Genomic DNA, 26,707 nt, shown 5'->3' on the forward strand with positions numbered 1-26,707 from the left:
ACATTAAAAATACTTGCATAGGCTAACAGCATTTCACGTCAGATGAGTTACGCTAAACAAAACGTAAATATCCAATACTATGCTTGTTTCCACGCCACTTAGCCAAAATGTTACTAATTTCCAATAAAATGCAGTGCAATCGCGCTGAAATTGAAAATGGAAAAACCCAGCGCGATTGCGCTATGTAAACCCCAGCGCGATCGCGCTACATGGATAATAAAAGGATAAAGTAGTCCGGAAATCATGCTGAAAACATCGAGCCTTGATTGTTTTCATTAGTTTACTGGTGCTGTGTAGGTGGGCTAAACACCGGAAAAGGCAGGACACATGCATGCCTTTCACAAATGAAAGCAAGCATATTTTAAAAGGCAAGCCCAGGAACCAATGAAAGTGACTGACAAGACCTGGGTGTGGTTAGAAGCGCAAAAGAGAGATTACAGCATGGGAGGGAGCACTTTGCGCTCGCCCATAAAGTCATCAAAATAATGTGCAAACCTCTGGAAGCACTCTCATTCCTGTACAACCTTTGTAAAAGCTTACAGAAAGAGTCAAACACTGCACGTGAGACTGCGCACCCACTTGCCAAACATTTCTCCGAATAATAGATTCCTGTGACAGGTACCCCAGCAGGTGATAGATGTCTAGATCTACCCTCAGCAAGCTGGAAGAAGCGTTTATAACACGTTTCTCTAGCAGCATCTCCTTTCATCTTTCATTTACAAACACGTTTCCTTCCTTGTAAGCACAATGAACAGGTTTCACTTTCCCAGAGGTGATTCACTGATTTACCCTCTGGCTGTGACAGGTCATGGATCATACTGAACTCCCATGTTTCCATTTTAGAACTTAACCCATGAAAGACACATTTAAATACTGGAAAATAATTTCATCAAATGGGTCTGTGATTCCATTCATCCATTGTTCTTTTAACATGCTCTTTTCAGCATGTCAGTGAGTTCTTTGGCAAATTAAATTGTTTAATTGTTAACCTCCAACAAGCCCTTATTTTTTCGGAACCATCTTACTCTACGGTTTTTGTCACAAAACATTCTTGATCAGTGTTACCATATTATGATTGATTGTAGCGGCATGACAGTAGCTGCTTTGTCCATTATTAAATAGTTATGATAAACAATATTGCTTGGACATCTCTTTTAGTCTATTCTTGGAAGAATAGTTCTGTCCTTCACTTCTACCAGTTAGTCCTGATGCACCTTAATCTATCTGACTGGTAGATTTGTCTTTTCATGTTTCCTCAATCTATGATTATATACATACATCAGCAGTCTCTATATTTGTTGCATACATGAAGTTTCTTCACGGTCACCATTAATGCAAGCCATACATTAGGCATTTTATCTCTTCCTGTAATACATGTGGAATGATCGGCTAATACAGAGCTGCAGCTCAAGAATTTCATATTAATTTGTTTGATTGCTTTTTATTTTCACCTCTCTGACTAGTCCAATATATCTGAATTCCAATGCACACGTTTACCCCCCCCTTCTATCTTAAAACTAAAAACTTGTTGAACTACAGGAATTTCAGCACCTCATCCTCAGTTCTTGTTAAATGATATGCTACATTGCGCTCACTGACCACAAAAGAACATCCCAATAGCCCCCGGGAGGCTAGGACAATTCATAAGCATCCATATATTTATACTTTTTGATGCAAAACTGCATTTGCGCAGGTTTGCACCAAAAAGTATAGCGCCGGATGGCGCCATTCCAAGATGCCAGCCGGGCGCCATGTTAATGAAATGGTGCAATCCGGCGCAAAGGATGGGCTTGTGTGAAAAAAAATGTTGTTAGCCAGGTGGGGTTCGAGGTATGGGAGTAGGGAGTTTTGCACCAAGAAATGACATAAGGCTGCTTAGATTTTTTTAAAAATTACTCTAACCAGCCTAGTGTCATTTCTAGACGCAAAACCATCCATACCACATGACTCCTGTCTCCCCACAATGGCCAGCACAGGGGACAATGGTCCCCTGGGCATGGCCATTGCACCCAGTGCCACATAGGGGGGCCCATTTCAGGGTCCCTAATGCAAATTTGAAAAACAAATAAAAGTACTTACCTATACTTACCTTTACTTACCTGGGATGGGGTTACCCATCCTCTGGTGTCCCTCAGGTGAGGGTGGGAGTGTTCCTGGGGCTTGGGAAGGGCACCTGTGGGTTCTTTCCATGGTGTTTGAACATGGAAATGGGTCCACAGGTCTCCTAAGGCCTCTCCTGGCCCAGGTGTTAAATTATGCTGCTAAGCAGGCTTAGCGTTATTATTTAGGCCCGCCTCCCTCCCGTGCACTATTTTTGCACAGGAGGATAAATAAGGCGCTAAGGCCATAGAGTCATTTTATGGATGGGAACACCCACCCTGCATCTCATTGACACAAGGTGGGTTCACACATCCAAAAAATGACTCTAACTCCAATGTTTTGATGTTAGACTATTCTAGCATCACATATAAATATAGAGTTAAGTTTGTGCTGAATTAGCTACAAAAATGATGCTAATTTAGCACAAACAGAGTATAAATCTGGGCCAAAGTGTCTCGAAAGGAAACAATATTCAATGAATTGATTGATTTACATACAATAAACAGAATACTTGTCCTTTACTCCTGCGCTGCCGCACAATGGGCTGCCTAGCGTCAGCACAGGCACCACTGCACCATGGTACAAGGGTGTCTGCATTGTAGGTAGGATTGTTGTGGTGCAGGAAAGAGCAACTTCCTGTACAAAAATAATCCTGGGAGGCTTTTTGCTCTTTCCATGTGTGCTACAAAATGCAACACACATAGAAAGAGGAAAAAACAAGGAGAAATTAATATATTTCTCCTCGTTGTGCCTCCCTTGTGAAGCATAATGTTTTGGCGAATCCCCAGGTATGCATGGCCATGCAAATCTGAGGATGCATCAAAATAAATTGGTGTTGCGTGGGAACACCTACTGCAACATCCATGGAATGCCTTCCTAAAGCAGAGAAAGGCATCGCAATGATTTTCACTACCATGTCTTACTCCATACCTATGAGGCCTTTCAAAGCCACGCAAAGTGGATGAGCATGGCCTTATAATTATGGTTGAAAGGTTTGCCTTGTGTTGTGTCACTAAAAGTGATGCAACAGAGGTGCAACCCTCTTATAAATATGCCCATATAGTTTTAAGAGAAGCAAGAAGTCCAAACACTATTGTAGCTATACAAAACATAAGACAATTAAACAGTGCTTAATGTGTAAGTAAAAACGTGCTGGTGCCCAAAGCCCTACTCTTAAACACGCGGCTGCTGCAGTTAAATGTAGGAACACGGAATACTGAGACAGCGTAAACCTGAAGCCTTCTAAGGTCTCTTTAATCCATTTACAGCCGCTCCCTGCCCCTTCAGCTCACTCGTTCAGCTTTCCGCTTTCTCCCATTGTGATGCTTCTTCGATTTCTCTTCCTCCTTCTTTCCATATGTGTCTTTTGCTCTCAGTAAATGCTTGAGGCAGAAGAATAAGTCCCGGCCCTCAAAAACAAGTGCAAATAAAGCACTGCAATTAAATAATATGTCAGAGAAATGTAAGCATGAAAGGGTCTGGTTTCTAAACAATTAAAATCTACCTCAACAAAACAAAAAACACGTACAAAATAGTAGAGGTAGAGGGTCCCTAATGACAGCAACAGCCAGCGGTGACGTTTTGAACTCCCATTGTCATATAGAAGTGATACCCCCCTCAGGTCCAACCAGGCGTTCTCAACTCAACAATTTATACCCCCATCACTGAAATAATTTTTTTAACTTGCAATCTTAACCAGACAATAACATTAATACATTAAATAAGGATCAACGAAAACCTGCAAAATAAAGCATCAAAGCCACCGGTGTACACCAACACAAGTCCAGAAAGAGACAGTGATTCTCCAACCTTGGAAAACAGCTGCACCGAAATCCGGTTAAATATTAAGGGGCTTATTTATACTTTTTCGTGCAAAACTGCACTAAGGCAGTTTTGCCCCAAAAAGTTTTGCACCGGCTTGCACCATTTTTTAGCACCAGCTGGGCACCATATTTATGGAATGGTGCAAGCCGGTGCAAAGGGTAGGTTAGCTGAAAAAAAAGATGACGTTAGGCAGTTTTGAGTCAAAATAAATGATTCTGACCAGATTCGCATCATTTTTTGATGCTAAGGGGCATATTTATACTCCGTTTGCACTGAATTAGCGTCATTTTTTTAAAACTCTAATTCAGTGCAAAACTAACTCCATATTTATACTTTGGTGCTAGACCCGTCTAGCACCAAATTTATGGAGTTAAAGTCATTTTTTTGGAAGTGGAAACCTACCTTGCCTTAATGAGATGCAAGGTAGGCGTTCCCGTGCAAAAAAATGACTATATGGCCTTAACACCATATTTATACTCCCATGCAAAAATGGTGCAAGGGAGGGAGGAGGGGTCAAAAAATGGGGCAAAGCTTGCTTTGCCCCATTTTTTAAGACCTGGGTCAAGGCAGGCGTTAGGGGACCTGTGGCCCTATTTCCATGGTGGAACACCATGGAATAAGCCCAGAGGTGCCCTCCCTAGGCCCTAGGGGCACCCCCACCCACACTAGAGGGACTGCGAGGATGGGGGAACCCATACCAGGTAAGTACAGGTAAGTGCATTTTATTTTTTAAAGTGCCATAGGGGGCCCTGAAATGAGCCCCCATACATGGCACAGGGTGCAATGGCCATGCCCAGGGGACCCCTGTCCTCTGTGCTGGCCACTGGGATGGTGGGCATGACTCCTGCCTTTTCTAAGGCAGGAGTCATGTGGCATGGTAGGTTTAGCACCATAAAATGACGCTAATCTGGTTAGAGTCATTTTATTTTACTCTAACCTGCCTAAAGCCATTTTTTGGTGCTAAACCCTCTTATTCTATACTGCCAGCCCCACCCGACTAAAGTCATTTTTTAAAACTCTAGCCTACCCTTTGCACCGGCTTGCACCATTCCATAAATATGGTGCCCGGCTGGTGCACAGAAATGGTGCAAGCCGGTGCTAGACTTTTTGGTGCAAAACTGAGTTAGTGCAGTTTTGCAGCAAAAAGTATAAATAAGGGCCAATATTTTGTAAGTTTGCGCCACTTTTGTGTCATAAAATGACGTTAATGCGGTGCAAAAAAAGTTTAAATCAGGGCCTTGGTGCTAGATGGGTCTAGCACCAAAGTATAAATATGGAGTTAGTTTTGCACCGAATTAGAGTAAAAAAAAATGACACTAATTCGGTGCAAACAGAGTATAAATATGCCGCAGAGTATAAATATGCCCCTAAAATGGCGTTAAGGCCATATAGTCATTTTTTGCACGGGAACGCCTACCTTGCATCTCATTAAGCCCCCTAGCGTCATTATTTTTAAGACAGCGTTAAGCAGGCTTTTCTCTCCCGCCGTATTTAGTACATGGCTTTGTAAACCATTGGCTACATCATGCCTGTGCCATGCATAATGTAAGCGAGGGGGCGTTCTGACGCAGGGAGGCCTGAGAAAATGGTGCAGTGAAATTTACATTTCACTGCGCCATTTTTTCTGTCATTTTTAATGCCAGCTCAGAGTCGGCATTAAAATGACGCACCTCTTTTAATCAGTGTGTGTCCCTGTGCTTTGCTCCACTAGCATCAACATTTTTCTCGCTAGTGCAGGACAGCACCACAATAGCATCAAAAATGTTGGCATTATTGCCCAAACGACTGCCATGGTTCACCGTCTTATAAATGTGATGCAACCATGGTGTCGTTAGGTGGGGCAGGGGCGACACAAGAAGAGTGGTGCATCTGTACCGATGCGCCACTTTCTCTTAAATATGCCCTTCAGTCTTTCTCCACCCAGTTACTGGTGCCAAGCCTCACTTTGCCATCTTGCCCATAACCAGTGACAAACATTTGAATGTCTTTATTTTCTTTCCTTCATTGTGACCTGCCCCTCTTACATAACGCCCTTCCTGTCAAAGGCAGAAACCGGTCTATAAATTACAAAGCAAACAATACAGACATGATGTAGAAATCGTGCTCAGAATATTTATTATCATAGAAGAAAAAAAAAGTATTTTCAGTAACTCTTCCGGAACTCATGAACCAAAAAACACACCTCTTAACGTTCTTGAACATTTTGGGCCATATTTATACTTTTTGACGCAAAACTGCGCTAACGCAGTTTTGCGCCAAAAAAATTAGCGCCGGCTAACGCCATTCTGAAGCGCCATGCGGGCGCCGTATTTATTCAATGACGTTAGCCGGCGTTAGCCGCCGGCGCTGTCTGGTGTGCGTTAAAAAAAACGACGTACACCAGGCAGCGCCGGTGTAGGGGGAAAATGGCGTATGGGCGTCCACAAATGGTGCAAGTCAGGCTGAGGCAAAAAAATCGCCACAACCCGATTTGCGCCATTTTTTTACGACGCCCATCCCCCATTGAAATGACTCCTGTCTTAGCAAAGACAGGAGTCATGCCCCCTTGCCCAATGACCATGCCCAGGGGACTTCTGTCCCCTGGGCATGGTCATTGGGCATAGTGGCATGTAGGGGGGCACAAATCAGGCCCCCCTATGCCACAAAAAAAATAAAAAAAAATACTTACCTGGACTTACCTTAATGTCCCTGGGGTGGGTCCCTCCATCCTTGGGTGTCCTCCTGGGGTGGGCAAGGGTGGCAGGGGGTGTCCCTGGGGGCAGGGAAGGGCACCTCTGGGCTCATTCTGAGCCCACAGGTCCCTTAACGCCTGCCCTAACCCAGGCGCTAAAATCCGGCGCTAATGCGGGTTTTTTAGACCCGCCCACTCCCGGGCGTCATTTTTGCCCGGGAGTATAAATACGACGCATATGCATCGGAGTCATTTTTTAAGACGGGAACGCCTACCTTGCATATCATTAACGCAAGGAAGGTGTTCACGCAAAAAAATGACGCTAACTCCATGAACTTTGGCGCTAGACGCGTCTAATGCCAAAGTATAAATATGGAGTTAGTTTTGCGTCGAATTTGCGTCGAAAAAAACGACGCAAATTCGGCGCAAACGGAGTTTAAATATGCCCCTGTATCTGTATTGTCAATACAATATTAATCTGAGAATGGCACTTCAACAAATCCCCTGGATAGAAACAACATTTGTTTACGGTCAAAAAGTCGTAACTACTCAAATTGACTTATCCTGGATGCCCTCCGGTACTGCCTTACCCTCTAATGGATAAGCTTGACTTACATCTAACCTTACCCATCTGCTCAAAGTTGCTGCGGACAGTTTCTTTTCTTATCCTACTATTTAAAGTGTGTGACAAACGAGTATTTTGTGTTAGATCTAGATGGACGAATTACAAAATCGAATTCTTGTGCTTTCTCTTGGGACGTGTGAAAACAGGACGACATTTTTGGAACAAAGCCTCTGCCAAGATGAAGTAAAATCAACTCCTGTATAATTTTAGAATTTACATTTAACGTTGAAGTTGCTTATAACTGACTCTCGCAAACCTGTAAACTAAAAGATAGTTTAGTGAATATTTTTACCTTAATCATATCCCGTAAACACAATTTGGACCAGTGAATTGCTAGCTTTATACATTTTGTATACTTGGAATTCTACTTTGCTCATCTTTGGACAATACCTGTAACTTTCTTGATTGCGTTGTATGTATCACTGCTAGTTAATTACATCTTGGCACGTTATGGTTCTATTTACACTATGCTTTCCCCTCGTTTTTCGGCTTTAGGGCTCTTAGGGGCATATTTATACTCTGTTTGCACCAAATTAGTGTCATTTTTTTTTACTCTAATTCGGTGAAAAACTAACTCCATATTTATACTTTGGTGCTAGACCCCTCTAGTACCAAATTTATGGAGATAAAGTCATTTTTTGAAAGTGGAGACCTACTTTGTGCCGCCAGTTTTCTGCGGCAGAGGGGCCCAAAATGGATGTTCCTGTGGGCGTTTCCAGGCAACACCCATTGCTTTTGACCCTAGCACACATAGAAGTAACAAATCAGCATTATTGATTGTTTATGCACAGGAAGGAACACCTTCGTGCACATAGACAATAATTTCTTGCAACGCAGGCACACTCACACTAGGGTGCAAGGGTGACTCAGTTGGTGCCAGGACGCTAATTTTAGTTCCAGCACAGGGGGAGAGGACAGACATGCGCCATATCTTATAGATGTGGCACATTTCTCCCTTTTTCCAGTGGCTCAGTGTGACGCAGCAAGACACTTGCTGCACCGCCCTGTCCCACAGGGACTCGTAAATAAAACCCTGAGTTTCAGAGTAATGGCAATTACTGGTAAGTAATACTGACATTCACAAGAGTCAGGATATGTACAATGATGATGATCTTGTGAGGTTCGTATATAATGCAAGAGTGTCAGAGAAGGTTCTATAGCCCATTTCTACCTTAAGGTGCCCCTAAATGCATAAATTAAGTTTCCATTGTGTCTTATACCCGAATCTTTCACTTAGCACAAACACTACCATTAACAAATATGTGAGGATGGGTACTAAAACACTTAATAGAACCCCACCACAAATCTAAAGATTATCGGACATGTGTAACAAGCCCTATATTTCAGAAAGTGTGAACGTGTTTCAGCATACAGAATAGTCAATAAAAGTCATATGTATTCATTTGAACAATTAATCAGAGAGGTCATTTGATAATGAATAGACTACACCAATTTAGGAGTGTTCAAAGCATAGCACAAGATCTCAGTCATTTGTGTTGCGAGTTGAGTATTCCTTTGTAGAAGCCTAGTGTCTCCAATACCCTGTAGATACAGCAGATAATGGGGCTAGCACTAGTCCCAGACATTCCTAAGAGTACATGGGAAGGAGAGACATTGCTCAATCTTCATCCAAGCAATACCTGCTTCTTTTTTCTAGGTGTGGCCCTTGTAGCAGTATAAAGCTGACACCCCAATTGCCTAGTAGAGCTAATACAATATATTGATATGCCTTCTGCTGGCAATTATACCAGAACCTCCAAGTAACAAGAAGATCTAGTGTTCCAGTTACTTTTCCACCAAGAAAATCGAGCTCCTCAAAGGGAGCCTTTGGAGTTGAAACCACGATCTGGGTTTTCTCGGCATAGGATACTAATGAAAAACCAAGGGATTTTAAAAGAACAGCCAAATGGGGTACGTAAAGATTAAAAAGGATACCTTCTTCTTTCATTTGTGATCTATTGTCTGTGTACGTTTCTGTTGAAGAATAGTTAATCTCTTCAGCTATCAAACATTAACAGCTCACAGAAGCAACCACTCTCCTTTTACATAGTGTTTGCTTTAGGGATACCTCCTGGAGTCCACTTTTCTAGAGCAGCCTTTATGAACCTCAATGCATGGGGCATGGCCGGGCCACGAAACAAGATGGCCACATAGAGCGAGAGCTCCGTGCCGTGGCGATCCCGGAGGGGCGACGGGGGCGAGAAGACAGCCGGACAACACACCGGGTCCGGAGCCCCTCCACCCCTACAACAACGGCGACACGGAATCATGCCCGGGGACCCCATAGGAGCGGGACGCAAGGCAGGAAACTCGCGACTCGCCCGAGGCCGATAAGGCCTGGCAAAAGGGGCAGAGTCGCGTCTTCGGAAGACCGGGGACGGCGTGCCCGCAGCGGCAAGGAGCCAGCTGAACAGGCCGCGGGGACTGCGGGAGCCGTGACGACCCGCATCCATCTCCCTACAACGCCAACAAACATCCGCGGACCTTCGACCCCCCACAGGGAGATGCAGCAAAGGGGTGCGGCCCCTTCGACAGCCGGGGGAGAGGAACCCGGCCAGAGAGGTAGGATCGAGCCTCTTCAAAATAAGAACGGCATCACCGGAGGCAGAGGCACGACTTCTCCTCTCTTTTCCATCACAGAGGGACAACAAAACCCTCCCGTTGGGATAATAAACCCTCGCCCCCCTCAAGACAGCTAATACTGAGGAGGGCAGAGGGGCACGACGGGAGGCACGTGGAGGCGGAGAGGCGAGGGGGGTGAGCGACCGGAGGGGCATCGGAGATGAGGGGAGCCAGAGGGAGCCAAGAGAACAGAGATACAGTAGAAGGGAGAGGACTGGCACCAGTGTAAGAAATCAAAGCCCTCATCGCCCCTTATATTTATACTAATACTTACCGCGGGCTACTGACGGGGACAGCCGAAGAGCCACACATACCCCTGCTCAGATCAGTCAGATCAGACAGACGGCAAAAGACCTGGAGGAAAGTAAATCAGCCCCTTCCCCACCCCCCTCAGCTATTCAACGCAAACAACGTCAACCACTGAAGAATCAACCTTGGCAGACACAAGCCACAGCTTTCCAACAATAAGGGCCACAGTAGGCTCTACAACGACCCCATGGCAACTCCTTGAATATAACCTTCTCTGCCCCATAGACATTGACATTGACAGGCCTCTGCCATTTACAAAAAACGCTAGGAGGATACACTAAAGAGAATGAGGGCAAAAAAGATATACGGAGAACAATAAATAAGTGGACGCGGAGACAGGAGGAGGGAAAGAGGGGGAAGTCAAGTCTATCACCAGCAACCTAGGACCCAGAAAAACAAGAAGAGACAATATAAATTCGAGACCAGGCTGGCACAGAACATCTATATCCTTATCGGAATTCACGGAGGGAGACATGGGCCCTACGTGGACAGACTCTGCAGACAATTGAGGCGATGCCCGGCAACAAACCGAACCATAAACCTGTCAGCAAGCCTGCACGACAACTATTATTCTCAGAAGCGCTACAACACAAATGCCTAACCCCCACAAAGATAAATCCTCAAACATCGCCACCTTTAAACGAGTCCACCACGATGTCTGATAAAGATCAACCCACAACTATGGACAGGATACTACAAGAGATCACCACCGTCAGCCGCCGCATAGAGGGGATGGACGCCTCTATGACTTAATTGACACTAGAAACCAAATCCATGCGATCTGACATTGCAGGCTTTCAATCTAGAGTGACAGGGCTAGAGCAACGCATGGGATCACTAGAGACGCAGATCAACACATCTCAGGAGCGAGAACAAGACTTCCTCTACCTCAGGAGCAAACTAACGGACATGGAGGACAGGAGCCGGAGAGACAATATCCGCGTACTTGGGATCCCGGAAAACGAAGAAGGCTCGGATATGCAAGCTTTTCTGACCTCCACTCTTCCAAAAATGATTTCGTTGGACTTTGACCCACCGCTAGAATTCCAACGGGCACACAGGATAGGCCCAAAACGCTCTGACAACTACTCAAGGCCCCGCCCAATCATCGCATGCTTGCTGCCACATAATCAAACCCGACAAATACTCCAAGTAGCACGCAACCACAGCCCTTTCCGAATAGACCAGCACGAGATCCGAATAACCGCTGATTACTCCAAGGAAACCAATGAACGTAGAAAGGCTTTCCTAGCCCTACGACCACGGCTTTGCAAACTAGAGATGAAATACGGTCTCTTTGACCCTGCAAGAATGTGGGTTACCAAAAATGGAGTATCCAAGGACTTTTACAACCCCAACGAATTGAGACTCTTCCTTGACTCTTTCCAATCTCAGCCTATGGACTCTCTCAACATAGACAGTGAGCATGACATTGTAGGAGGCAGTGATAGGGCCGAAACCCCCCACTTGGGAATGGAAAAGGCGAAGACGGCTCTACACGACACCGGAGCCAGTCATAGAGGTAGAGACATGGAGAGATTAACCAGATCATATGAAGACAGGAGTCAGATTTTACACGCAGTAGTAACCCACACCCAACTATCGGAGAGAGACAAATCCCGCTCCCCTTTAAAGCCTACAACTGGATCTTCTTGAGAAGGCAACGCGACAAGACGACTTGTGGGACTATCGCTAGAGAGTCGAAAATAACAACTATAGACCCCGCGGAAGGATGAGTACCTTTCCAGATCATATGTATATTACTATTGTAATTGTCTAAGACTGCTAGTATCAATGTTAAAACCAGATACCTGAAAAAGCTATGTTCTTTATGACTAGAGCCGAGGCCCTATAATGGAAAACTACCAGTAAATCGTTATTTGCCCTCAGTACACGACAGATGATGATTACTAGAACAGGGATCAGACCCCACCGACTCCCTGTTCGTTGAATAAGGGCCCAGTCCCGACCCTATAACCTTATAACAAGGTAACAGGGGCATTAAACAGATAACAAAAAATAAACACTAACTAACTATCATGGAACCTGCCTTATATTCCACACACTACAAAATATCTCATGGTAGTAAACAAGAAAGTATGTGAAATCTTCCTAATACACACCACACTCGACCAGCGCTGACATTAGAACCGTTTAGCCCCCATTATCACCCCAAGGAATGGGACTAGACCACGTAAAGATAAATTAATTCCAAAACAGGGACACACAACACGATATAACCTGAGACATATTAACACTCCCATTACTTGACTTTACTTTATTCTACAATAAGAAAATGGAAAAAAAAAAAAATAGAACACAAGGACATAATACAACATAATACCGCATAACAAAGCGAAATAATATGACATCCTACACTGCCACACCACACTACATTATAACATCACAATGTAAATTATAAACTATTAGCTATTCCTTTCCCCGGACGTTCGTACCTACCCCCATCCTAATCATTATTACTATCTTAAACTATCATCTACAACAGAACGACTATGATGGTGGCACATACCAAGTAAGACCTTAGTAGGTCAGTATTATGATGTAATAATACACGGCGAGGAGTTGGTAATGGGATGAGATACGCATTATCCTCGCGTAACCCGGGGCTCAGCTACACCCATTACCTATCCTACGATTAATAGAGAGACGCTTGGCATAATTGCTCTTAACATGATAATGTGATAAGATACCAGGATATGTTATGTTGATCAACCTAATATGTAATTGAAACGTTGTAAGGCGAGACGAGGCAGTGTTATAGTTGAAAAGAAATGCTCAGGAATATTATATTATATTGCATATTGGTATCCTTATGTACCCTTACATACGCAATGAACTGTAATACTCTGTTTGAGCTCTTTCCCCCCTCCTTCACCCTGCCCCCCCGCCAGCCGATCTCTGTCCTTCTGTCTGCCCAGTCTCTACTTTGATTTACGACCCTATCTTATGAACTCCTAAACACCCTACGATACCATACAACATCAAGTACTAGGCACAACATCCTAAACACCATACCCCATCAACACCTGACACCCTCCCCCTCCTCTCCAGCGCCGCCCAGGTACTATAGTTATTAACCGACCATTACTTCTGCCAATATACACTTTAGTTATATAACTAATACACTAGCCACTAATCATCGATGAACAGACCCACTTCTCGATACATAAACATAAGCACTGCTGTGTACCCCCCACCCCTCCTTATCACCGACATATCGACAACTGGCTGTCTGTTGTTTCCCCCCTCACCCCCCCCCGATCGAGATCGCCCGACGGCACGAGAGCTCCGAGAGAAATCAGACCCGCCGTTTACAGACCTAACAAACGAAGGAGGTTGGGCTCCTAACCTCCCTCATCCCTATCCTCCTCCACTTCTCGCCCCCAATTGCACGTTCTCTTGCTATACTCTCAATTTCAACTTCAGCACACGCATCCATCCCTTCCCCCTCCTTCTCCCTCTTTTCTTCTCCCTCTCATTTCTCCTTGTCTTCTTTTCCCCTCATATCTCCCCTCCATCTGGCTCTCGTCCTACTTATATTGCCTCTCTTCCTTCACCCTCTCCTCTCTCTTCTCTTTCTTCTCCAGAGGACTCCCTTGGCCTCCACCAGCTGCTAACCCCTGTATACATTTTTTTTAAATAAATTAAAATACCGTATCATATCGAAACACAACTCCCACTCTAACAACTAAGTCAATATCTCCCACCCTCCCTCCCCCCCCCACCAACACCAACCCCGGAACGAGGGTGCTTACTCACAATTATCCAAGATGTCGAAGTCCCACCCTCAAGCGACGCGACCATTACGTATACTCTCTTGGAATGTACACGGCATGACGAGCTATGTTAAGCGGAAAAAGATACTGTCCTATCTTCAATCCAAAAAAACAGATATAGCTCTGATTCAAGAGACTCACCTTGACACCCTGGAATCCAGTAAACTTAAACGGGATTGGGTAGGGAGGGTTGCCTTCAGCTGCCGTCCAACGAGTCAGGAATCTGGAAGTAACGAGCCCCGCAAATGTGGAGTGGCGATACTAGTGCGTAAATCCCTCCCGGTCACTATCATTAAAACCTGGAATGATACGGAAGGAAGGTATATATTTGCTAAACTAAAACTAGGGGACACTGTTTTATGCGTGGCATCCATTTACGCACCAACCGGCCCAAAACGCCCATTCCTTCTACAGCTAAATCGCCTCCTGACAGAAATCGGAACTACTCAATACATAATCGGGGGAGACTGGAATCTCGTCCAAGACGCCATAATGGATAGGACAGGCCCTGTTGATATATGTAACAATCACGACAGAGCGCTTCTGACAGACCTGACCACCGACGTCGGTCTAGTGGACTGCTGGAGAATACAACACCCGAAAGATAAGGAATATACTTTCCTATCCACCGTCCATGGCACCCAATCGCGTCTGGATTATTTCTTAGTATCACACACTGTAATCCCTCATATACAAGACACCTGCATCCTAGACAGCGGGCTCTCAGATCACTCCCCAATACTAATCCGGATCCAGGTGGGACGTTCCTTCTCTGGTCGAAAACCATGGCGATTGGCTGTACATAGATACCGCTCTCCCCAAGGGAAGGAACAATTAAAAGCTCATGTAGCTACATACATGGCCGAGAATACAGGCACTGTATCCTCAAAAAGGATCCTATGGGCGGCAGCAAAAGCAACCCCAAGAGGGAATATGATACAAGACGCAGCACTGGCCAACAAAGACAGAATAGCCCTCCAAACCACCTTAGAGACCACGATACAGGATCTCACTAAACAATATACCGCCCAACCATCCCCTAGGCTGCGACACGCCCTAGAACAGGCCCGCATGGCACACAACAAACTCTATACATCTCAGGCGGAATACGCACTGCAAAAATTGCGAGGCCGCCATTACGAACAAGGAGAAGAAGCAGGTCACCTCCTAGCGGCGCAGCTCCGACAAAGAGAGGCAGCCTCTGCCATTGCGGCCATAACATCTTCTTCAGGAGAAGTGCTAACTCGCCCACAAGACATTGTAAACGAGTTCACCAAGTACTACCGACATATGTACACTCCTGAAACAACGACAGATCAAACACAAATGGAGACATTCCTTACCGCTGCCAATCTACCTCGTCTGTCTGAGGCAGGCAGGGCCCTCTTAGACGGTAATATAAGCAAAGGAGAGATAACCCAAGTTATAACAAGCCTCCCCTACCATAAATCTCCAAGAGAAGACGGATTCCCTGCGGAATTCTCTAAATGGGCTGGGGAGGAGGCAATAACCGCAGTACATGAAGCACTGACGGCAGCATGTCAAGAAGGCTCCCTGGGCGCTCTATCCAATAAAGCCACAATTGTCATCCTGCCTAAGCCAGGGAGGGACCCCCTTCTCTGCAGCAGTTACCGTCCTATCTCCCTTTTGAATGGGGATGTCAAACTCCTAGCCAGTGTTCTAGCAGCGCGGCTCCGCAAGGTGATACCATCATTGATTCACAATACCCAAGTAGGATTTGTACCAGGCCGTACCTCCAGAAATCATATGCAAACTCTTTGCCATACACTGTTAGAATCCATACAATTACCTGACGAAGCCCTAGCCCTGTCCCTAGACGTGGAGAAAGCATTCGACCGCATTGAGTGGTCCTACCTATTCACAACCATGAAGCATTTTGGCCTGGGGGAACAATTTATCTCTAAAGTACGTTTATTATATGACCACCCCACAGCACAGGTTAACTGTGGGGGCATCATGTCAAACCCATTCCCTATTGGAAGGGGAACATGCCAGGAATGCCTCTTGTCGCCACTTCTATTTCTATTGGCCATGGAACCCCTAGCTGCCACCATACGAAATTCTCACCAAATAAAAGGGATCCACATCACCGGGGGCATATCCAAAATCTATCTCTACGCAGACGACATTCTGTTAACAATGTCCGATCTACAAACCTCGCTCCCAGCACTACTTTCCACTATAGAAGACTTTACATCCCTATCCGGATATCGGGTAAACTGGGATAAAAGCGAGGCACTACCATTATCCCGCATAACGACGAGGGCAGCGATACATGGCCTCCAATTCAAATGGACCCCGACCCGCCTTAAATATTTAGGAACGTTCATTAACCGAGGTCTAGAACATATGGTCAGGGACAATATAGACCCCCTTATATCTAAAATGAAACGAGACTTTGCCAAATGGTCCCTACTAGGCCTGTCCATGTGGGGCAGGACACAGGCGGTCAGAATGGTCACCTTACCACGCTTCACATATGTGCTAGGCATGCTCCCCCTACAGATACCTCTTTCCTCACTCCGACTAATAGACGTATCCATAAGGGCCTTCGTCTGGGGCTCCTCACGCCCAAGACTAAAACCTGCAACAATACTGGCACGACGGCCCTACGGAGGATTAGGACTACCCTCGGTAGAACAATACTCTCTGGCCCTACAACTCTCACAGCTAATATACACACTTCCGGATATAGTTGATCCACCGCAATGGGTGATCACAGAGAAACTCCTATATGGACAGTATACGGAGATGGGAGGAACATACGCCGACCATGTTCCCTTATCTAACCCCATCCTCAAGGCCACAAACCCATCGACTACTAGGAGTACACCCCTCCCTGCACACTCAGGCTTCCATAGCAGGGAACAAAAGCATCAAAATAGGAGGGAATATTCTCAGATGGCCCCAATGGTCCGAGGCAGGTATCCACAATACATCTCACATAATAGATGGAGATAGCTTCCGCACATTCGCCTCCCTCCAGGAAGAATTTGGTATCCAAAGTAACCAGGAGTGGCGATATCTACAGCTCAAACACTGTATGCGGAGAACATTAGGAACCCCCCTCGTGGATGCTCAAAACTTCACCCATCGTCACCTATCTTCAGAAATGGGGCCGACAAAAAGGCGTCATGGCTGGCCTCTATGCCGAATTAACTAACCACCTTTACTCTCAGCCTCTACTTGAACGACTACGCTTAAAATGGCAGGACACACTAGAGATAACCTACACGGACGAAGAATGGCCAGACATACTAGAAGCCCTCGACAGTGGCGTACGTGAAGCACGCCTGAAATGTTGCCTATTTAAAATCCTTCAGGGGTGGTACTGGACCCCGTTAAACTCTTCAGGGCAGGGTTGATACCGCACGCGAACTGTTGGAGATGCACAGAGCCCTATTGTGACCAACTCCATATTCTATGCCACTGCCCAACGGTACAGTCCCTATGGGACGCGGTATGCCTCGCCTTATCGGACTTCATACAGATACCAAAACCGACCCCACCAGCATTTATCATTCTACATGACATTCGCCCGTATCCCTCCCTATCGCGGGCACATAAACGATTAATCCACACGGCGCTTGCCACAGCCAAAATATGCATACTCCGGCACTGGAGATCTAGCATTGACCCCACACCGATAGAATGGATGATGGCCATGTATCAAACGGCTACCCATGAACCAGTGATTTATAACCTACAGGACCAAGCAGAACTATTTGCGGAGGTCTGGCGCCCATTCTTGATGAGACCATGAAGCGGCTGGTGGAGGACCAACGGATGACCAATGGTCAATGATCAATGATTAGGGAATATCAATTACCAATCACCCTCTGAGAATCCTAGACCCCGGAAACATATTTAATCTCCTACTGTCCCTTCTCTCTCTCCCTAGCTACGCTCTCCTCTCCCCTTTCTCTCTTTTTTCTCTCTCTCTATCAACCCACAGGCCACTAATTTTGACATATGCTCGAGACCCTGAACTACCCAACATAATAATACAAGTCGCTCCCTAACACAAACAAGGACGGAGAAATCAACTCATAGAAGACGTAGACACTCTCTAACCGACCTCACCATATCTAACATACATACTATCTACCCCTAGATAGTAACTTGCTACAGACGGAGAAGTACAGAACAATTTACTCTTCGGCCTGAACAAGCTAGTCTCAGGATACAAAGACCCCCTGCCTACCCCGAGTCTATTCATCTTACATCCCCCACGATCAACCTTCCTCTTTCTCCCCCTTCTCTCCCACCCCCCATTTCATATGACTATTTTATCTCTCCCCTATACCAAGATCAACCCCCCCACACAACCCTATCCTCGCTCCTCCTCCCCTTACCACCCCCCACCTGTCTTCCTTTTTTCTTCAAAATAAGGGTACAAAACTCAACTATGCAACTGGGAATTTTTACTTGCCTGACAGTACATGCATATATGCTCACAATGGAAATAATTGTGGTAAAAGAACGAAAACAATGTTTTGAAAGCTAAACAGTTTATTTATATGCTGTATGTACCGCCTTATATATTCTTAATAAAACTTTTGAAACTTAAAACAAAAACAAAAAAAAAATCCTCAATGCATAATGCATCTTCTCTGTCGGCCTGGCCATTCAGTATTAACTATCAAGATGACTTCTTTTCTGTGTTTACTGTTGTTCCCTAATCTGTCTGTGGTTCCCAGGTGCACTTAACAGTGGAAAAAACCATACATTTCAGAACCTTGGAGCCGTGGCCCAGACAACACCCATAGCTGCAACCTAATAGTAACCAGAAATAGTAAACTGCAAGTCCCTTGTGGAGACCACATACACAAAGATCCATATCTTGAAAAAACAAGATTAAATAGGGACTTATTTACAGGCTCCTTGTGTTGCCGTAGCATCACTTTTTTGTGACGCTGTGTCAGTGCAAGCAGTCCCCTGCACTGTGCCACATTTACAAACTGGCTCCATGGGACCATTACGCCAGATTGTAAAGCCCTGCGCCACATTATACAAGTGTGAGGTATAATGTATGCAGGGTGGGCTTTCCCACATTAAAAGCTACCCAGAACTGGTGCAGTGAAACTTACTACATTTCACTGAGTTGTTCTATGACTTCACTGCATCAAAAATGTAATGCCTGCTCAGAGCAGGTGTTAAACCAAAGCAGGGCTTTTTAACATGGATGCCTTCCATGCATTGCTGGAGTAGCATTTTTTTTTTTCGGTAGTCCAGCATTCTGTCATTTTAGTGCCACAGATGCGTCAGAATTGCTGATGCATCAGTGGAAATGTGTGCCATGGAGCACTGTATCATAAATACAGCGCTACTGTAACAGCACTCTTGTGGCATTGTTAAGGGGTCCCAGGCCCGCACAAGAAAACTGGCGCTTCGATTCTGATACACCAGTTTCTTGTAAATGAGGCCCAATGTTTTCTTCTTGGGAAATCCCTTTCTGGCACAATGTGCCTGTGTCTGCACCCTGTGCTCAGCAGACGTGCAACTTATCCTCAATTGCAATACAATTAGATTGATGGGTATGCCCAAACATGGGCCCTGTGCTTGGGGAGCAAGCAAAACCTCCTTTGTGGAACCTAAAAGTGGGTCAAAATCTACAAAAGATTTGGCCTGGCAACAGTAGCGGCTCGTCAACAGGGGCATCAGGGTGCAGTCATCCCAGCACTGTGAGCTGCCACATACTGACTCATGCCTCAGCCCATACTGATCATTAAAGCAGTACCAGTGCACAGGACTGCCCCCTGGACTCTCTGGGTTCCTAATGACAGAAGGAGGTGGGTGCGATGAAGCTGAGAAAGTACCTATCTACAGAGTGTTTTCTAGAAACACAAAACTCTGTAGGAGTATGCCCTAATTGTGTATTTATGAGAGGCATAGCTCAAATATAATCCCCTTACAAAGGCATAACCCATTTTATTTAGCAGACATATTATTCATGGCAAAAGCAGTATAGTATAACTACTTAATGGAGTAGTCAGGGGGCAAATCAGTACATCCCTGTGCCCAACAATAATCCACAGAGAGCAGCAGAGGTAGGATCTCAAAAAATATCCTAGTGTTTATTAAGGCTGTGCTTCCAGCTTTGGCAGAAGCAGCAGTGGGCTTGACGTGGGTCTTTCCTTTGTTAATCCTAGGCCTGCTGCTCTGTCTGGCTCCTTCCCAGCACAAGAATCATGTCTTGCTGACTGCTATGCTCAGTGTGGGATTCTAGTCCATTTCTCAAGGAGAAGTCACCAGCACAGGAAACAAAATAAGTAAACAAATTTAGGTGTGTCTGCTCTGTTCATATGTGAGTGAGAGTGTGAGTGAGTGAGTATATGAGTATATTTTTCAGTAAATGAGATAAAGTGTGAATTAGTGGACATCTGTGTGAGTTTGACTGTGAATGTGTGTCTATGAGTTGGTGACAGTAAGTGATAATCAGTGAGAGTGAGTGAGTGTGTTGTGGGTTCCTTTTAGGGATTAGGTTGGGCATCTTTAATATAGCACCAGGCCTGAGGCCTGTACCCTTTTACCTATATACATATTTCACTCATATTCTTCATTGTATTGTATTTTAGCACAGCTTGTTTTCCAGCAGGGCTCTTTTTATATTCTAACATGCAGCCTTTCTGCGAAAGCATTGTTGTTAGTTGTTTTGCTCGACATTTCGCTCTACATCCTGCTCAAGGCTGTAACTGTACACAGTACTTTACTTGGTGTTGCCAGTCCAGGTGTTGCCAGTCCAAGAGTTACAGTCAACCTTCTCACCATAGACGTATTATCATGTTAGGCCTGTTCTCAGAACACAACAAGTTTTGTTGTATAAACACCACATAGTCCTACGAAGGATAAAGGAGACATTCCAGCCAGCCATCTTACGTTGTGCGCCACTTCATCGACAGTTGCACTGACCTTGGCCTTGTCTCTCCGGTTAACCAAGAGGACTGCCAGCAGAACAACAAAGGGACCCCTGTCTTTCCAGATATGGGGCTGGGGGTTCCTTCCATAGACTAGTACGGGCAGAAGAGCCAACACTGCTATGCTCTTACGTTAGATGCTAGAAGTGTAGCTAGGAATTCTTAGACTAATGATTATGACAGGATGTTGGGACTGTTTATATATTTTACTCTAATGGTCACAGTCATCACTGCGTTAAGTTTCATCTTCCTAATAATCGTAGCTCATGCCTTGTATGATAGATCGCAGTTGCTTCAATTAAATGTATTGAAGTTTGTCCTGCATCTCTTTGTCTGCCTTCACATGCGTGAGATTTCTGCAAATGAGAGGAAGGGATAAGAATTGTTCCATCACAACTTAAGTCTGTGTTTAGTGTTTTTAGGATGCCATGAATTACCTTTACTTCCAAGGTTTGATTGAGGTGCTGCTACTTAGCCGAGAAGGTCAGCCCGACAACTTCTATTGGAGGTGGGACTGACTCAGGCACCCAGATGTGGTGGATCTGTCACCCAAAACCAACCAGTCTTACCCCTATGGCAAGAGCCCTAGGACAGGTGAGAGCATGAGAAAGTGAGTGACAGTGAGGGAGTATGAGAGGAACTGTGCATGTGAATGTGCGTAAGGAAAAAGTGAAGTGAGCGAGAGTTAGTGAGTGTGAAACAATAAGTTAATGTGTTTATGTGAATGAGATCAATGAGTGACAATAAGGGTGTGAAGGAGAGGGTGTGAGTGAGTTAGAATGAATAAGGGGGATTCAAAGTGTGCTATTGAGTATGAGTGAGAGTGAGTGAGAATGTGTGAGTGGGTCAGAAAGAGTGTGTTTTTTATAGAGTCAGCGAGTGTGAGTTAGTGAGAGTGTATGTGTGGGTGCATGTTTGCTAGTCATGGTGTGCTTAAGGTTATTCTTGGCTTATAGGGGCACTCATGCCGACATTTTGGTGCATATATACTGGAGGTTATTCTTAGCACAAGAGAGAACAACTGTAGCAAAATGGAGGCCTGGGCATATTGGAGTTAATTCTCTGAAAACTTGGCATCTACATTAAAATTCAGGCCCTAGCATACTGCAGGCATTTTGTGGGGTATTGGGCACTTACTGGCATATTAGAGGTGTTTCATGGCGTCAAGAAGTGTACCTTGGTTTATTGGCAGTAGGAACTGCCCTATTGAGGTAATGGTTGTGTAAATCTTTTTATTGGCCATTAAATGTTTACAAAAGCATTATATCTTGCCCAGCAAACAACACAATAACTTATAGGTAAATATGAATTCAAATTAGATTTCATTATCCATCTATGAAGCGTTAGTAGGAAGTGACAATAAACACAGAATGGCATAAGAAGTGGAAAAGAAACTGCTGTAAAACAATCAAACAACATAATATAACTCCTTAACTTCTATCCCTACACACAGAACATTGAACATATCAATCGCCTGCCCCTCAGGTTACAGTGCAGTAAATTCACCTATATTGTATATCAGCTCATCTAACACACTACTTAAATGACATGCTCTCCCTTCTCTTTCAAGTAGGAGTGCCTCCTCCCAGCCTTCAATCAAGCAAGATCAATGCTCACCATCTAGGACGAATCAGCATAGTCAGGAGGGCCTTGCACATAATAGTATATAATGGCCTCCATTTGGTTGTGAATGAAAATGGGGTGCCATTTGTATTGTTGAACAATTGTTCCATGGCCAGGGTAGACTAGAGCCTATGATACCACTGAGAGAGTGGAAAGCTATTGTTAGCATAATTGCTCCCAAGATTGTAAACCATGGGCCTTTCATTTGAGACTTAGGGCCTGATTACGACTTCGACAGAGGGGAATATTCTGCCCCAAATGTGACGGATATCCCGCACGCCAAATTGCGAGCCCATTATATCCTATGAAACTCGTAATACGACGGGCGGGGTATCCTTCATATTTGGGATGGAGTAATTCCCTCTGCCGAAGTCATAATCAGGTCCTTAATTTCTAAAGTAGGGGACCTCAGATCAAACAGCAAGACTATCATTATCATGCCTTCTAGTGCAGAGAACCCTTCCATTTCAGTTTGAAAACATGTGCTATTGAACACGCAACAAGTTATGAACTGCTATTCCATCAATTACATGTTCCTGGCAGGTGCTGGTGTTCTGAGAATGCGTCATGAAGTGATGATAAGAAAGATCATTCAAAAATGCATTCAGTGATTGATTAGTGATTATTTAGTCCTGAAGTTATTCTGGGGTTGTCATAAATATTATGACTGTTTCCCTTCATAATTATATTATTTTATTTATTTTCATCACTTGCTTTTAAGATTTTTTTATTTGATTTTTAGGTACTTAAACACCTGAACCCACAGCCACCAACCCCGGTCCTGGAGGAAAAAGGCATATCAATCATGACATGGAATCTAGCAGGCCTTGGGAGGAAACTAGACGATAATGACTGGTGCTCGTATATCAATACCCAAGACTTATGTCTTTTTCAGGAAACATGGTCCAAAGAGCTGACTACCCTAGACGGGTTTCTTTCCTTCAATGTGGCTGCCCAACCCTCCACAAAATTGACGGGCAGAGCAAATGGAGGACCACTGATGCTATTAAATAAAACTGTACAGTGCACACATAAGACTTTAAAGTTCGATAGCCCAGATCTGATGGGGCTACAAATTACGTTCCAACAGGACTTCACCATAACATTTGTCAATATTTACGCCCGCTCGGTTTCGCGAGGGGCTGAGTCACCAGTCTTAAAACAGCTTCTTGATTTTCTAGACACCCTGCAATCAACCACTTACCTAATAATAGCAGGGGATGTAAACTGCACTTTTGAACCCTCTGCGATACTAACTGGTCTCACAGAGGATGAAGATGAAACATGGGGGATTGCACAGTTGACTAGTGACAAAAACTGTGTTAATTCTCATGTAGCTATCCAATTGGCATCCCTTTGTTTGAAACACGGTCTCAGGGCATGCAATGGCCGTATGCCCTCTGACCTGGACACTGCACCCACTTTCAAACGTGGTCCAACCACAAGCGTAATCGATTACTTTCTAGTGGATGTGAGACTGTGGCCCTTTCTGGATGATATGAAGGTGGACGTTAGAACCGAAAGTGACCACCATCCCTTACTACTTTCTATGTCAGGTGATGTGTTTGGTAGGACTTTGAACAAACAAACTACCTTGGTCCCTATTCCTACCATGAACATCACATCTACAAAGGTCAGGTGGCCAAAGGTCCAGTCAAACCCTTACCTGTTACGCGAGATCTATCAGGCCTTTGTAGATAACCTTGCCCCATACAGAGATCACGATTCCAATGATATCTCCTTTCTATCCATACATGAAAATTTGATTACAAGATTACAACATATATTCTATAGGAAGGTCGGGGTAAGACACCAAGGAGCTACCTCTAACACATGGTTTGACGAGTCCTGCCATATGGCCAAGAAAGGACTAAAAGGTGCCCTTTTGAATGGATCCCATGGGGAAATACTATTAGCTAGACGTATTTACAAAGAATCCATCACCCGAGCAAAAAAAACCTGGGAAGACACAACCTGGCAGAGTTTATTGGATGCTACTCAATCTAACAATAATAAATTGTTTTGGGAATTGTTAGGCAAACGAGAGAAAGAGGGCAGGATCGGTGTGAGAAGCCACATACAGCCAGAGAAATGGGTTGACCATTTCTCTGGCTTATACAGGAAAATTGAAACCCCCACAATCTTAGTTACAGGGGAAGCAGGCCAAGATTTTCCACCTACCCCTGATGAGTATTGTGGCCCAGCTCCTCTTGCAGGGGGCACACAGGGTTCTAAGAGCCACATCTGCTTTACCACCAAAGAAACAGCCAATGCTATTGGTTCTTTAAAACTTGGGAAAGCCCCAGGCCCAGACAAAATTCCGGGGGATCTCTACTCGTCAGAACCAATAGTCTGGACTTGGTATATCAATACACTCTCTAATAAAATTGCCGAAGGGGGGCAGATCCCCATGACATGGAAGGGAGCAGAAATTATCCCCATTCATAAAAAGGGTGACGCAAACCTTCAAACAAATTACAGACCAATCAGCTTAATTGACAACATCCAAAAAATATTTGCCAAACAACTCCTAGGTAGATTAACCAATTGGGCCAAAGATCAGAATATTCTTTCCCCTCTTCAAGCTGGATTTCGCCCAAGGACCAGTACAGTGGACCAGGTCTTTAGACTGGCCATTCTGTACTGGAAGTACACAGCCCTGGCCAAACAACCATTATACATCGCCTTTGTCGACCTGAGACCAGCATTTGATCTGGTCCCGAGGGAAAAGTTGTGGGAAGTGTTACAAAAAATAGGGACTCCGGCCAATCTAATCCAACTTACAAAGCGGTTGCACGAGGATACATATGCGCAGGTGAGATGGGGGAACCTAGGCGAACTAACGGATAAAATTTCCATAAATAGGGGTGTTCGCCAGGGTTGTGTGTTGGCACCATTTTTATTCTCTATTTTTATTAAAGAGGTTGTACAGGTTTTAATGACGTGCCAGAATGATGCCCCCACCCTATGTGCTCAAAAAATTCCAATCCTTCTTTTTGCTGATGACTCTCTCCTTATTTCTAAATCTCCCATGGGCCTTCAAACTCTAATCAATAGATTTAACTCCTTCTGTTGCGACTACGGCCTAGAGTTAAACCATAAAAAGACCAAGCTAATGGCGTTCCGCTCAGGAGCACGGAAGAAATGCACTATCCATTTAGAAGGAAACCTCCTGGATAAGGTTTCCTCCATTGATTACCTGGGTGTAAGGATTGCTGATAATTTAAATTGGGGAGAACAGATCAACAAAAGTGTGGGCTGCCTGCACCATGGCGCGGCATCAATCCTGCGCTTTTACAGGGGCACGACAGCAAAAACTGTCTCCCCGGCAATTAAGATCTACATCGCCAGAGCACAGGGTGCCGCCGCATATGGAGCAGAGGTCTGGGGTTTTTCTGACTGTAACAGGCTCAGTATTAGTGAGAATAGTTTTGCGAGGTCCTTGTGTGCTTGTCCTCCTAGTACTCCACTGATACCTCTGTTCTTAGACTTAGGCCTGAGACGCATAGCAGATTTAATCATCTTAAGACCATTATTATATTGGATACGACTATGGACCAACCCCGAATTAGACGTTTATAAAACCTTAATCCACGACCTGCTAATGTGTCCCAACTCAACTTCTATTCCCTGGGTCAAACATGTATCCAGTTGGTTTAATAAACTCGGCCTTAGCCACTTTTGGGAGGAACCCCATAAACTAGAAAAGGCTCATTCTATTGCGCTAAAACGCATATATTGGTCCTATGTATGCAATGGCTATATTACCCACGGAACTCATGGCACCTTAACAAATCATTTCACAGATTTTAAATGGTATCCACAATTTGAACCATACCTAGACAATATTCCTGACATCCTCGGCAAAAGCTTATATGCCAGATTCCGTTTTGGGTCACTGCCATTGAAGACATTGATGTGCAGATGGGGTACAAAAACAGATACAAGCATATGCCCAGCCTGTGGCGCAAAATCAGAAACGGTTGAGCATTTTATGTTTTTTTGCCCTGCTTATTCTTTTCCCAGGTCTAAGTGGATCTGTCATATTTGCCGCGATATGGGGATAAGAGATTGTGCCTCTGCCTTGAGGATTTTAAAAAGTCACCATTCCACGGTTTTAATACTTGCTGTCAGTAAATATTCATTAGTAGCATGACGAATACGGAATTCCATTGTAAAAACTGTGTCTTAAATCAGA

The sequence above is a fragment of the Pleurodeles waltl genome, chromosome 9 (genome assembly GCF_031143425.1).
Source record: "Pleurodeles waltl isolate 20211129_DDA chromosome 9, aPleWal1.hap1.20221129, whole genome shotgun sequence".
Classification (NCBI taxonomy): Eukaryota; Metazoa; Chordata; class Amphibia; order Caudata; family Salamandridae; genus Pleurodeles; species Pleurodeles waltl.